The sequence below is a fragment of the Myxine glutinosa genome, unplaced genomic scaffold (genome assembly GCF_964187855.1).
Source record: "Myxine glutinosa unplaced genomic scaffold, kmMyxGlut1.1 SCAFFOLD_471, whole genome shotgun sequence".
Taxonomy (NCBI): domain Eukaryota; kingdom Metazoa; phylum Chordata; class Myxini; order Myxiniformes; family Myxinidae; genus Myxine; species Myxine glutinosa.
Genome location: NW_027616568.1, coordinates 18811 through 31479, shown reverse-complemented (window position 1 = coordinate 31479; position 12669 = coordinate 18811).

The following is a 12669-nucleotide window of genomic DNA, read 5'->3' as shown; positions in this document are numbered from 1 at the left end:
AGCAAAGAGATAGAGAGGATTTTCAAGAGAGTCAGAGAGATCATTGATGAAGACCAGAAAAAGCACAGGGCCCAGAACACTGCCTTGGGGAACTCCAGCCTGAACAGGAAGAGGAGATGAGAGAAACCCATTCAGGGCCACACGTTGACTACGACTAGAGAGGAATTCCGCCAGCCATGCGTGGAGATTTCCATGGATACCAAAAGAGGAGAGTTTGGTGAGCAGAGCGGGGTGCCAGACCGTATCGAAGGCACGTTATATGTCAAGGGAGACTGCTCTAATTTCCTGTTTGGCATTGAGGACCTCCATCCATTGTTGAGAAAGCAGAAGCAGCATGTCCAGAGTGGAGTGTCCAGGTCTGAAACCAAATTGATGATCAGAGATCAAGCCATTGGAGAAGAGGAAAGATTTCATATCTGAAGCAATGATGGATTCCATGACTTTTCTGATAATTGGGAGAAGGCTGATTGGTCTGTAGTTGCTGGGATCTGTTTTTGCACCTTTTTTGTGCAAAGCGGTGATGTTGGCAGATTTCCAAGCAGATGGAAGATGACCTTGAGCAAAAGAGAGGGTGAAGAGAACAGAGAGGGGTAGTGAAAGAGCAGAAGAACATGATTTTAGGACCCGTGGGCTGATGCCGTCAGGTCCAGTTGCAGAATCAGATTCGAGGGTTGACAGAAACTTTTCCACCTTGTCAGGAGGAAAGGACACAGAGTCCAGGAGCAGCTGGGTACGACTGGGTACGGTGGGTACAGAGAGGGATGGGTTTGAGACACAAGATTTAGAGGCAAACACAGAGTTGAGGCATTCAGCTTTTTCACCTGCGGAGTCAGCCGTGTGGCCATTTAAGGTGAGGGAGGGGGTGGAGGGGGAACAAACACCAGAAACAGATTTCACCAGACGCCACCAGGATTTGGAAGAGGGAGACAGATAAGAGAGTTCGGTCCTGAGGACGGAGAGATATTGTTTCCTGGCTCTCCTGAGGGTGGACACACACTTGTTTCGGGCTTTGTGAAAAGAAATGAGATTTCCTTCCGTTGGATTTGCTTTCCAGGAGACGAAAGCAAGTTGTTTCTGGGCAATAGCCTCACCACAAGATTCCATGTACCATGGACGGGAGAAAGGGTATGACAACTGAAGACGAGAAGGGATAAATCTGTGCATGAGAGAGAGCAATTTACTTTGGAAGAATTCCCAGGATGAGTTGATGTCAGAGGCAGTAGAGATGGGAGACCAATCCAGATGATTGATGGCTGCTTGAAGACCGTGCCAGTTGGCCTGAGTGAAATGCCAGACTCGTCGACGCTGAGGAGGCTCTCTGAAAATGGTCAGAGAGATGTCCACTTTAACAAGCACATGATCAGAAGAGCCGATTGGAGCAGAAGAAGAGCAGCAGACATTTTCAGGGAAGTTAGTCATAACCAAGTCCAGAAGAGAAGATTCTCCGTTGACTGAGATCCGGGTTGGGAAATTGACAGATTGTGTCAGTCCCAGTGAGTCACAGAAGTCCTTTGCTGAAGAGCCATGGCTGGTGAGAGAGGTACCCACCCCCAGCCAACTGGCATGGTGACAGTTGAAATCACCACATATGAGGAAGAGAGAGTTGGGATGGGTAGATAGAAGTTGGTCCATATTATCAGACAGCGGGATGTAGATTGAGTCATCACTGTTTGGTGGAAGGTACAACACGCATATGAACAAAAGGTGGGAGCGAAGGGGAAGCCGTAGCTAAAGGTATTCCTGGGGGTGAGGTGGAGAGATGGCAGTGCAGGGCGAGTGAGGAAGCGAGTTTTTTATAAAGATAGCAACCCCACCTCCAGGACGAGGCTCAGGTCAATCATACCGGAGGAGGGAGTAACCTGGGAGAGATACCAAGGAATCAGAGACATCATGAAGGAGGAAGGTTTCTGTTAAGCAGATCACGTCTGGTTTGTCAGAAGCAACCTGTATGGAGAGATCAGTTAAGTTTGAGCGAAGGCCCCGGATGTTTGAGGTCCATACTGTTAAGGAAGAGGAAGGGGGAGCATCAGATACAGAACAGGTGGGGGGGGGGGGGAGCGGTAGGGCAGGATGTGGAAGAGGAGGAAGAGGTAGGGAGAGCTGTTGCAGGTGTGTCAGAGATTACAGAATAGCTTGGAGAAAGGGAAGAATGGGGCGGACAAAAGGTTTGATGGTGTTTGGGTGAAGCGCAGTGAGGTGTTATTTGAGGAGGGGGAAGAGTGAGGCAGAAGGTTGAGGAAGATGAAGGTGAAAGTTGGAAGGGGGAAGAAGCGGGGAGGACGCTTTGAGGAGGAGGGGTGAGAGGGGAGTCTAGGAGGGGAGGAGTGAGGGAGAGTCTCGGAGGGGAGGGGTGTGGGGGGAGTTTAGGAGGGAAGGGGCAGCGGGGGAGATTTGAAAGGGATGGGTGTTTGGGAAGATTTGGGGGGGGAGGGGCAAGGGGGAAGATTTGACAGAGATGGGTGATCTGGAAGATTTGGAGGGGAGGGGTGTGATTGGATTTTGAAAAGTGCACGATTTATGGGAAACGAACATTTATTGCAAAATGAGTTTCTTGAGACATTCGAGTCAAAAATACGTTTGAGGACGCTGAAGGGTGGGTGGAGTTCTGGAGAGTTTAGGGAATGAATGAAAGATGCACTGTAAGAGATGGAATTTTTTTTTTGAATGAATAGAATTGGTGAGCAAGTCGAAAGCATCCTTTTATAGAAGAAGTAGAAAAAAGTGTTATAGAATATGAGATAATAATAAAGTTCTTCAGGGGACAGATGAAACATGTATTAACAACTTGATCACGTGATCTCGAACAACGTGGTCGAAGAACGAAAGAACAAATAACGAAGAACGATAGAGCAAAAGAACGAAGAACGAAAGAACAAATAAGAACGCACAAGCGGATAAGAACAGGGAAGGAAAAAAAATTTTTGGTTTGTTTTTGAGATTTTAAAACAAGGGAGTATGGGTGAAAAGACCGTGAAAAACAGTGACCAAAAGTAGTTGCAGCACGATCGAAGAACCGCTGAGACAAAAAACAAAAGCCTCAAGCCAAGGTCTGAGGACACGGTAGCCGACTAGTACTACACTAGGCCTCAGAATACACGATACGAAAAAACCGATGATTCTGTACACAGGTATGAAAAACCAACACCGAGAAACCTATTAAAGTCACCCCAATAGGTACATGCACCGAAAGAAAGATAAAGATACGACAAAAACACAAATGTGAAAGATCACTTAGCTTCGAAAGCGTGAGCGCATGGAACAGCTTCGAAAAGACGTGACCTCGCCGTGATCTCGCGAGATCTCAATTCCAACATAGTGTTAGGGTTAGACATAGTGTTTTAGACATAGTGTTAGGGTTAAGGTTAGTGTTAATGCTAGGTTTTAATCTTAGCGTTCGTATCAGTATTAGGTTTAGCGTTCGTGTTTTAGTGTTAGGTTTTCGGCGTAATGCTCGTCTTAACATTAGGTTTTCAGTCTCAGTGTTAGGTTTTAAGTTAAAGTTAATGTTAGGTGTCGTCATAGTGTCAGTATCAGTGTTAGGTTTCATGTTAGCGTTAGGGAATCTTATGTTAGGGATTCTCAGCGGTTCTCATGTTATTTAGCAGGTCAATTAGACAATGAAACTATTCTTTTTGTGAACAACAAAACATACTAATTTTTTGTCTACTCGAAGCAGATCTGGACGATGGGAAACCACGATCGCATTTTTTATTTCACGACTCAAATCGACCGATTTTCACGAAATAAAAATTAAAATACCCCACTCGATGCACGGATGTCATCTTTGCGGCAAAAATGGAAACAGATTCTAATTTGGACATAAAATAAAGGCGTGCACAATGAAACAAAATCGCTCCAAAACGCCAACGCTGCCAACGTCATGACGTCATCACGTATAGCGTTAAAACAAGTTATAACGCAAGTTAATAACTCGGTCAATTTTCATCAGAATTTCGCCAAATAAAGGTTACCATTGCTTATAATAAAAGGTTACCATTGCTCATAATTAAAGTTTGCCATTGCTTTCACATCGAATGTGAAATCAGAATCGACTGTAGAGTTAAAATTGCCGTGAAGCGGGTTGGGAATTGGGATTTGCCTCTGTAATCACACTCTGAGGTAATTTGAACAAAAATAATCGGAATTTCGCCACATTTCTTACAGTCAAGTGTTCAGACCCTCTACCGACTGTAAAATCTGAAAGCAGAATTTAAATCCGACCTATCGTTAGGTCAAGAGGGCCTCGAAAAGAAATCGCATTTTTTAAAGGAAAATTCCCCACTCCATAAATCCTTTATTTCACGCCAACCATTAACATGTATGTATACATTGTAACTTCCGATACCACATTAGTCCAGGGGCCAATACTGATATTTTAACAAATTGGTACCACCCAAGGTCAGCAAACAATTTTGGTATTTTTGTCTTCCTACATGTCTCTAGTTTACATTTTGGTGTGATAACCCTGCCGATCTAGTAGCTTAATGATAGTTTTCACTCTGTGAACAAACCCACCCCCGTGTAATCTGGAAGTTGAATTTATGGGGAGAGGGGTACCATTTTTGCTTATAACTTGAGTTCTACTGAACATATTTTAACAAATTATGATTCATTGTGAAGCTACATCATATATCTACACAACTGTAATCCAATTTACACCTTTAATTATCAGGTGACTTCCTCGGAGGTCAAAAGGTCATGTTTCATTTGCAAAATCGAAAATTTAGCGTGTTTTTGTTTTCAACTGATCTGATTACTATTTCGTGATATGTAGATGCTGAAATTATTTCATAATGTATAGATAAGACATTGTGGATGATTTAAAATAACATATCATTCAGAAAACTTCAACAATTAACCCTATGGTAACCCTTTTTATGCAAGCATTATTTCTTCATTTTCCGAAATTTTTTGTCATTGTCGACAAATGTGAAACCTGCTTTAAATAGAGCATTATGATAGTAAAAGAATATTGTGACTAGTAAATGCTAAATGAAATATTTCTCATGCCTTGCTTTCCTTGCAGAGGTGTGTGTATGTATGCAGGAGATTGGTGAAGAACAAAGAACTACAATGAATCTACCAACTTGTGACCAGGATCCTACACCACAGAAACGTGCAAAAATGAGCGGCATCATTCATTGCACTGACGATGATTCGGAGCTAGCAACGCTGCAAGGTCTCGACTCCTGGAAAACCCTGCTTAGAGCGGCAGAAATAAGAAAACACACTCCACTCTTGGAGATGGCCAGGGGTCTAGAAGAAAGTGAAGTACCACGGATTCAGTATCATCGCAAAAGTCGCAGTGTATTCACTATGAAAAAGCTTCTTGAAGCCATCACAAACCGTGGTATCCAGAACCAAGGTGCTGATGTTAAGGCTAAAGATACTGGTAAAAGAAAATCATCGAGAGATGCACCAAGTACTTCAAGAGTATACGAAAGGCTATGTATCTTCTGTGACAGCTCAAGCAAATACCTGCCAGGACACGTACATGAGAACGCCTCACACAGTGTTTGGAGTTAAGAGCTGATGCGAAAGTTCGTGAAGCAGCTACGAGGAAATTTGATGAAAAAGTTCTTGCAGCAGTGAGTCGAGACCTTGTTGCAGCAGAGGGACAATACCACAACTCTTGCTATAGATTGTACACAAAAAAGAGACTACAGCCACATTTAATATGAGTGAAGACCTTGAAGAACAAGATTATGAGAAAGCGGTGGAACAAGCATATGAGCAACTCATCATGTACATCAGGAATGACCTTTGGCCACATCCTGATGTTTTACCATTGACAGACCTCACATCAAAGCTTGAAGAATCCCTGGAATCTCTTGGCATTGCACAAATTAAGCCATCGACCAAAAAACATCCGCCGAAAGTTGGAGAGTACTTTCACTGGATCACTCCACTTTGTCTCTGATGAGAAGGTTAAGGTTCTTGTCTATACAGACAGTATATCAATTGGAGCTCTTGTCAAACAAGCCCACAAGTTAAAACAGGATCTCCAGACATCAAGAGCTGTCACAGAAGAGGATGTCATCACAAAAGCGGCCATGGTGTTAAGAAACAGCATCAAGAAGCAAAATGCACCCCAAACATGGCCAACTGACACAGAAAAATGCATTATTCCTGAACCAGTTACTACATTCCTGGAGACACTGCTGACTGGCGAGAATAATTGTTATACTCCTTCACCAAGAGTCCAACGCCTGGTAACTTCATTTGGCAGCGATCTGGTATTTGCTGTCACAAATGGCAGGACAAAGCCGCCTAAGCATGTTCTTCTCCCTTTTGCCATTAAGTCTTTGACAGGAAACAAGGAACTGATACAGATCATGAATAGACTTGGCCACGGTGTGTCTTACTCACACCTGGAGGAGGTTGACACAGCATTGTGTCTTCAGAAGCTAGAACTTGCAGATGAAAATACAATTCTTCCAAATGCTCATCCCCATGTTTTTACAACTGTTGCATGGGACAACATAGACAGACTTAAAGAGACACTCAGTGGTGGTGGTACATCCCATAGAGTGAATGGCATTGCTGTCCAACTGAAAGTTGAAGGACCTTTACCACAGTCAGCACCACCAACAGTAACTAAGTCAAAGAAGAGAGCATCTCCCCTATTCCACTTAGACTCCCAACTTATAATGTTGGACAGAGAGCTGGACCACCCAAGATTGAAACTGCAGACACTGATACTACAAATGTGACCCAGCAGGCAAAGCACAAGAATCTTATCTGGCTCATCACTCGGATCACAGCTGCTGATAATCAAACAATCAGTAGCTGGATAGGATTTAATATCCAGATCCGCAATGACATCACAGTGGTCCAGGACACAGTCACGTACCGACCCACTATCAATGCACCTGCAACTGACATGTCCACAGTGAATGAAGTTTCAGAGCAAACACTCTCCATCATACAGTCCTTACAACTTGAAGAGATAGTATGTGTCTTCGATCAGGCTCTGTTTTCCAAGGCTGCAGAAATTGTTTGGAAGCAGGAGAAGTTCAAGAACATAATTATCCGGATGGGGACCTTCCACACAATATGCAACCTGATGTCTATCATAGGCAAGAGATTCCAGGATGCAGGACTCGGTGATCTTTGTGTGGAGGCAGGCATTCTAGCAGATGGCTCTGTGGCCGGGGTCATGGGGGGTCGAAAATATAACAGAGCAGTTAGATTGCACAAGCTTGTGTACGAAGCCCTGTTACAGCTAGTATGGAAAAGCTTCCTTACATGGATGGAACAAAACCAGGCAGGAGAGCTTCACCACCTAGAGGAAGCCCTTAAGTCTATCGAGACCTTCAAAAGTGAGGTTCACCAGGAAACATTTCAGAAATTGCTTCAGACAGAGTCATGTACACGTATCCTGGAACTGTTCCTTGAATATCGGGAGTCCCTCAGATGCCAGCCGTCTGTCGGCTTTCTGGATGACCTACCTTGACCTGGTAGAAGTTATGCTTTGCCTAATCAGAGCCTCAAGAGAAGGCAATTGGACACTTCACCTTGCAGCTATCAGACAGATGATCCCCTGGTGTTTTGCCTACGACAAGGTGAACTATTCCCGGTTTCTCCCATACTACTATGCCTCCATGACTCAGTTGCCAGTAGAACATCCAGATGTATATACCAAGTTCACCCAAGGGAGATTTGCAGTACAAATCGGCAGCCACAACCCCTTTGGGCGTATACCTGTTGATCAAACAATAGAAGAGACTGTCAACAGGTATACACAAACCCCTGGCGGAACAAAAGGCTTCAGTCTGAATGAAGGAGCTGTGTTAAGATACTACCTCACATCTGAGTACAGGAGCAGATACCTGAGGCAGCTTAGGGACATGATTGGTGAGAATGACTCCAACTTTAGTCATCCTGATCTCCAATTACCAAGAATCAGGAAGGATGAAGCTGATATTCAGTCACTTGTTGAAATGATTGAGTCCATCTGGATCAGTCCTTTCGATCCTGACCATGAAGACTGTCAGTTTGTCGACTGGCATTGCTGCACCTCCAGATGTTGCTAAAAACCTGTTGTTGGTCAGAGCAAGCGCATTGATGTTATCTTTGATGTATATAGAGAGATGTCCATCAAAGATTTGGAGAGAGCAAAGAGGCGCAGATTCAGGTATTGAGCTAAGGAGCATTGCGCCTGGCCACAATATACACCAGTGGAGGAAGCTTTTGTGTAGCTCTAAAAACAAAACACACCTCATCAGGTTCTTTGTGGAAGAATGGAAAGGTCAACTTGACAAGATCAAGGACAAAGATCTGTATGTTACCTGTGAGGATGTCTGTTTCAAGCTCACAAGGGAACGATGGGAGGAGGTTCCGGAGCTATCAAGTACCCAGGAAGAAGCAGACACCCGTCTTCTACTCCATGCTCTACATGCAGCTGAATCAGGCTACAAGGGTAGAGTACTATAGTAGTCACAGCAGAGGACACAGATATAATGATTATAAGCATTGGAGTCAGCAAGAGAATTCCATGTCCCATGTTCCAGAAATGTGGCACCAAGAACCACACAAGGTTCAATGACATCAGCAAGCTAAGTCATGCACTAGGAGATAATGTCTGTGATGCTCGGATTGGAATGCATTAATTTACAGGCTGTGATACAGTCAGTGCTTTCACTGGGCATGGAAAGTCGGCCATGTTCAAACAACTGAAGACCAACAAGAACTGTCAAGACACATTCAGAGAGTTGGGAAGGTCCTGGGAGGTCTCTGATGAACAATTTGGAAAGCTTCAGGAAGTAACATGTCGATGTATTTGCCTTCCACAAACACAACTCAAGTCAACAAGCTTCGCTACCACCTGTTTTGTGCAAGGCGTGGAGAAGTTGACTGCAGTCAGCTTCCCCCTTGTGAAGATCGTCTCTTCATGCATGCCTGACGAGCAAACTATCAGGCTGCAATCTGGCAGAGGTGTTTGGAGTGCAATCCTAGCGTACCCTATCCAATGGCTCATGGATGGAAGATTCATGATGGGGATCTGGCCATTGAGTGGATGCGAGGTACACCTGCACCAGAGGCTGTGTTGGACCTGCTATCCTGCTCATGTGTACGGTCATGCAAATTACCAATCTGCACATGCCTTGGAAATGGTCTGAAATGCACACACATGTGTAAGCTGCAAACCTGCAGCAACCAAGCAAATGAACTAGAACAAATAGAACTGAATGATAGTGATGTGCACGATTGTGACACAGACTAAGTTTGACCCAATGACAAGTAAGAAACTGTTTGTAGTCTAAACGCACTTCAAATAACAAGATTATAATGTAGGAGCATTACCTAGATTGTGTTCACAACAAGTACAATGGCTTATTAGACAATTTGAATATTTTTATAATTGGCATAATTGAAACAGAGATAATAAAACTTATTTATTTCTTTTCTGATGATTGTTTTATCTGCTTATGTTCTTATAAATGTGTAACTTTATACCAATGCTTGCGGGTATGTGAATGATAAAACACATTGGAGACATATTCATTGGTTTTCCAAAAATATTGTCTGCAAGTCATAATATATGATATATACAGTCATTTTATATGGGGGCGGGTTTGTTTACAGGCAATGACTGAATTTTTCGGAAATCGAAGAAACAATGCTTGCATAAAAAGGGTTAATATAAAGTTAATTGTTGAAGTTTTGTGAATGCTAGGTTATTAAAATCATCCACAATGTCTTATCTATACATTATGAAATAATTTCAGCATCTACATATCACGAAATAGTAATCAGATCAGTTGAAAACAAAAACACGCTAAATTTTCGATTTTGCAATTGAAACATGACCTTTTGACCTCCGAGGAAGTCACCTGATAATTAAAGGTGTAAATTGGATTACAGTTGTGTCGATATATGATGTAGCTTCACAATGAATCATAATTTGTTAAAATATGTTCAGTAGAACTCAAGTTATAAGCAAAAATGGTACCCCTCTCCCCTAAAATTCAACTTCCAGATAATACATGGAGGTGGGTTTGTTTACAGAGTGAAAACTATCATTAAGCTACTAGATCGGCAGGGTTATCATACCAAAATATAAACTAGAGACATGTAGGAAGACAAAAATACCAAAATCGGTATTGGCCCCTGGACTACATGATAAGCACAAAAATCGTGAAAAATATTTTAAAACCACTTTATTTGACTAAGTGTAGTGCGGCCTAGCAGCTAGTCAAGACCATGGGCCTCAAGGCCTCAAGGCCTCAAGCAGTAGCACTATCGCCCCTGGAGTGCTGCACACATGCGCGCATGCACAGCTCTTCTGCACAACCGTCAACAAATCGCATTATTAATTACGGTATTTAATTCCCTTGATCAAATTCCCCGATCGAAATCACCAGTCAATCTTTTCTCGATTTTCACCAAGTTTGTGACGGTGTTTTATTAACACGTCAAAGACAAGACGATGATGAAAAACCGTTTGGAAATCTGAGCTAAATTAACGCCGTAGAGGCCGCCCGCACTTTCACCTCAGGAAGTGATTTAATTGGAAAAAATTAAAAGCGACAAAACATCGAATTTTCAATAACTTAGTCATTTCTCGTCCAATTTCCCCCAAATCAACTTTAGCATTATTTGCAGAGACCCCTCTTTCTCACCAAAGGTGAAATTAGAATTGACTTCAGAGTTAAAATTTTGCCGTGAGGCGGCTTGCAGTTTAACATGGGATTTGCCTATGTAGGCCTAATTACACCCTGAGGAAATTTGAACAAAAATCCTCGGAATTTCGCGAAATTTGTTTCTGTCGAATGTTTACGTACTCTAGCAACTGCGAAATCTGGAAACAGAATTTAAATCCGACCTATCCTTACCTCTGGAAGACCTCCAAAATAAATCACATTGTTCCCTCAGGAAAACATTCCCGACTCAATAAATCCTTTATTTCATGCCATTGTTACGGCCTGAAGCACACCAAGCCAAGCCTTCAATCACACTGTCTTTATTTATGGATTATGACACGAAAATCTCTTCCAACATATAAAACCAAGAAGGGAGAAAACAGGGAAAAACCCGAAAAGGCCGGTCCGAGAGTAGGCCGGTCCGAGAGTAGGCCGGTCCGAGAGTAGGCCGGTCCGAGAGTAGGCCGGTCCGAGAGTAGGCCGGTCCGAGAGTCGGCCGGTCCGAGGGTAGGCCGGTCCGAGAGTAGGCCGGTCCGAGAGTAGGCCGGTCCGAGAGTAGGCCGGTCCGAGAGTAGGCCGGTCCGAGAGTAGGCCGGTCCGAGAGTAGGCAGGTCCAAGAGTAGGCAGGTCCAAGAGTAGGCAGGTCCAAGAGTAGGCAGGTCCAAGAGTAGGCAGGTCCAAGAGTAGGCAGGTCCAGGAGTAGGCAGGTCCAGGAGTAGGCAGGTCCAGGAGTAGGCAGGTCCAGGAGTAGGCCGGTCCAGGAGTAGGCCGGTCCAGGAGTAGGCCGGTCCAGGAGTAGGCCGGTCCAAGAGTAGGCCGGTCCAAGAGTAGGCCGGTCCAAGAGTAGGCCGGTCCAAGAGTAGGCCCAATGGTAGGCCCAAGGGCAGGCCACATAGTAGGCCCAAAGGCAGGCACAACAGTCGGCCCCAAGGAAGGCCCAACAGTAGGCCCCAGGGCAGGCCCAACAGTAGGCGCCAGGGCAGGCCCAACAGTAGGCGCCAGGGCAGGCCCAACAGTAGGCCCCACAGCAGGCCCAACAGTAGGCCCCAAGGCAGGCCCAACAGTAGGCCCTAGGGCAGGCCCAGTGGTAGGCTCCAGTGCTCGCCCAGCCCGAGAGGGTAGGAGTAGGCATGTCCACGAGTAGGCCCCAAGGCAGGCCCCAGTGGTAGGCAGCAAGAGTTCGATCAACGTCACCATTCAGGTGGAGAGATTGCAGCTGGACTGGACTGGACTCCACAACCCCCAAAAAAGCACTCTGCCATAAGCCCTCCTCCAAAATGGCCAATCACTCCTCTGAATCACCTTCCTGGCCACTCCCCTGCCCCACAGCCAATCATAGGCTTTACACAAATGGACCAAACCACTTGGTCTAATTCACAGGGGGGTGTGGGGGAAGGAAGAAGAAAAAGGTCACAAACCGTAACACCTCCGCCCCTTAAAGAAGAAAACTTTACCCCAAGAAAAGTTTTTTTTCAAAGTCAGGATAAACTGCAAGCATAAACTTAACCCAGCAAAAACAGTGCAATAAACAAACAACCATCTCTCCTTGTGACATTTACAGGCATCATAGCTAATATGCAGGGGCACGGGAAAAAAAAAATCTCTTAAGCTCGAGATAGAGCATCTGCAATGACATTATCTCTACCCGAAATATGTACAATTTTCAAGGGGTACGGCTGTACTAAAAGCCCCCATCGGTTCCCTATCAGGTGCTTGCAGAGCCATGCTGTCTAATTCACTGGAGTCAATATCTTGATGCTTTATATGACCTACCAACTGGCCGGCCGAGGTCGGCCTCACGCTCATAGTACCTTTTAAGCATATTAACGTGGAACACCCGGCAGGGTTTCCATCTGTCATGGGTCCGCACCACGTAGTTCACCTCACTCAGCTTTTTTTCGACCCAGTAGGGACCGCTAAACTTCGCCAATAGTGGCTCCCCAGGCAGAGGTAGTGAAACTAGCACTTTGTCTCCAGGCCTAAAATTACGAGCTGACGTACTCAGGTCAAAACGGGCCTTCAT